The sequence below is a fragment of the Palaemon carinicauda genome, chromosome 14 (genome assembly GCF_036898095.1).
Source record: "Palaemon carinicauda isolate YSFRI2023 chromosome 14, ASM3689809v2, whole genome shotgun sequence".
Classification (NCBI taxonomy): Eukaryota; Metazoa; Arthropoda; class Malacostraca; order Decapoda; family Palaemonidae; genus Palaemon; species Palaemon carinicauda.
This window is the reverse complement of record NC_090738.1, coordinates 65,929,387-65,931,886: the sequence shown is the minus strand read 5'-3', so window position 1 is coordinate 65,931,886 and position 2,500 is coordinate 65,929,387.

Sequence of the window (2,500 nt, the reverse complement as noted above, 5' to 3'; positions counted from 1 at the left end):
AAGGCTTTCCAAGGATTTCTCCCACCTCTCTCTCTCTCTCTCTCTCTCTCTCTCTGCTTGTCTCTCTGTCTTTCTGTGTGTATGTCTGTCTTTCTCGCGATATTTATTTTGCTGTATATAGTGAATGAAAAAGAATTGCAGTTGCCAATATATACTAATTTCCATATACTTATAGTATATATATATATATATATATATATATACTGTATATATATATATATATATATAATGTCATTTGAAGCCCTATAGGTATTTCTCTGTCCACATTTTTCCGTCTCTCCTACTATGTGTCTTTTTCTATGTAATTTTGTAACCATGTAGACCGAAAACTCTCTGTTGCTCTACAGACAATCGTTACATCATATATGAACGAAACGTTCAAATGGAATGTAATCTGTTTAATGACAAAGATTAATAATAATTTCCTATTTCCCCTTTACTTGCCTCTCAGTGCGAAAGGCTTAGTGATTACAAATATGTTTTTGGTAATGTTGATTAAGAATAAGTTTTAATTTGGATTTTAATTGAAGGAAGAAAAAAAAAGTTATATACCAATTAGGTACTGTAGCTTTTGGCTTTATAGTTAAATGTTATGCGCAATCATATTTTCATATTAGGTTTTAGGATAAGTTTTTTTTTTGTGCAAAAGAATGTGAAATAACGCATCAATTTCCAATAGTTTTGTCTTTTTTTTTTAGCTATTACATTTGACTATAAAATCTGCTTCATTTTAGTTTCATTGATTCTGATATTGAATAATTAAACTGAACAGGTATGAGCTGAGGCTTATGTAAAAGAAGCTAAGGAAAATAGGAAAATTAAAAATAGAAGAGGATCAATGAAAATGGCGAAGATGGAAGAGGACTCACCCCTATTCACCGATTAAAATAATGTCGTTTTCTACAGTTTAACAGCTTATTTGGTTTCAGGTTTATGTTTATCTACGTAGGAAGAGTAACGATGGAGCCACAAGTTAAAGTTAAAAATGTTATGTAATAAAAGAAGCGTTATGAATTGCTACATAAAAATAGTAATATTAGTAGCAATAGTAGTAGTTGTAGTCCTAATCAAAGTAGTAGTAGTAGTAGTAGTAGTAGTAGTATTAGTAGCAGTAGTAGTAGTAGAGACAAAAAAATCAATGAGAGAGAGAGAGAGAGAGAGAGAGAGAGAGAGAGAGATCGGCAACAATATATTTATATTTCCTATATAAAAATAATGAATATTTTTTTCTTGTAAGTCAATATATAGAAACAGAGAAAACTCTCACAGCCTGAATGGATATGCGCAACAAAATGTTGCCTGGAAAACCACTCGGACGTTCTCGCAGTCAAGACCGAAATGAAAGATACAGACGCCTTTTAAGGTTGAGAAATTCGAAGCTAAGGGAAGGCCAATTACCGTGGCCGGGTGGAGAGGCAACAAAGATTTTGTGGATTCCAACTGAGTTGAATAAAACTCGCCAACACCGAGAAATCAGACGATAAAATACATGGCCCTGAACGATGTATTTTTACATAAATTTTGTTGGGATTCACTGTAGGCTGCGATCTGAATTGTGCTGAAAGTGAATGAAAAATATCATGTGAAAACCACAAACGTTTTTTCATGTATCTTTTTTTTTATAAATATAGCTCTTTGAATGCGAGAGCAGGTAAAAATTAATATGATTTATGAATTATAACAAAATTATCCAAAGTTTACTTGATTTAAAAAATGGGCTAATTTTGAGTTAATAAAAAGTATATAAAATGTTTATACCCAAGTTTGGTCTAGTGTTTAGTTTTTTATAAGTTTAATTATGCATTGCAAGAATTTTATACTGATCTTGAATTTCATTCCTTATAGATTAGAAAATCCATTGGGTTTTAGTGAAGCGAAACAACTGAAGATAATTTATGAAACCAGTTATTTTTGCATTTTCTTTTATTTTATTTTTTCACTCTTCTTCGGAGTTTTGTTATCTCTTTTCCAGAACTTTTTATTCTAATTAGATTCACAAGCTGAGAATGCGTCAGCAATTGTTTAAAACCTTTCAAATGTCTCTAGGTTATCAATATAACACGATATTTGATATTTAAGGGTTTTGTTGTTTGATTGCTGCTGATTCATACGAAATGTTCAAATTATTCCTGAAAAAGGACCATTAATCCTGTGATTAATCCTCTGCATTTTTATTGCTGCTGAGTCCTACGAAATGTTTAAATTATTTATAAAACAGGACCATTAATCCTATGATTAATCCTCCCCATTTTATTGCTGCTGAGTCCTACGAAAGGTTCACATTATTCCTGAAAAGGGACCATTCTCCCTATGATTAATCCTCCTACGAGATCTGTCTTCAGGAATTCACTGCATTTGTTTCCAAATTTTTTACTATAAAATATTCAAATTGCTTATGGTGACTGGCAAAGTTTGTTACCATAAGCAGAATGAGTTTTCTTTACAATTAAGAGTAAATCCATTAAAAGCAAGGTTTGCTTAAGTTCAAGTTTGGGTTCCC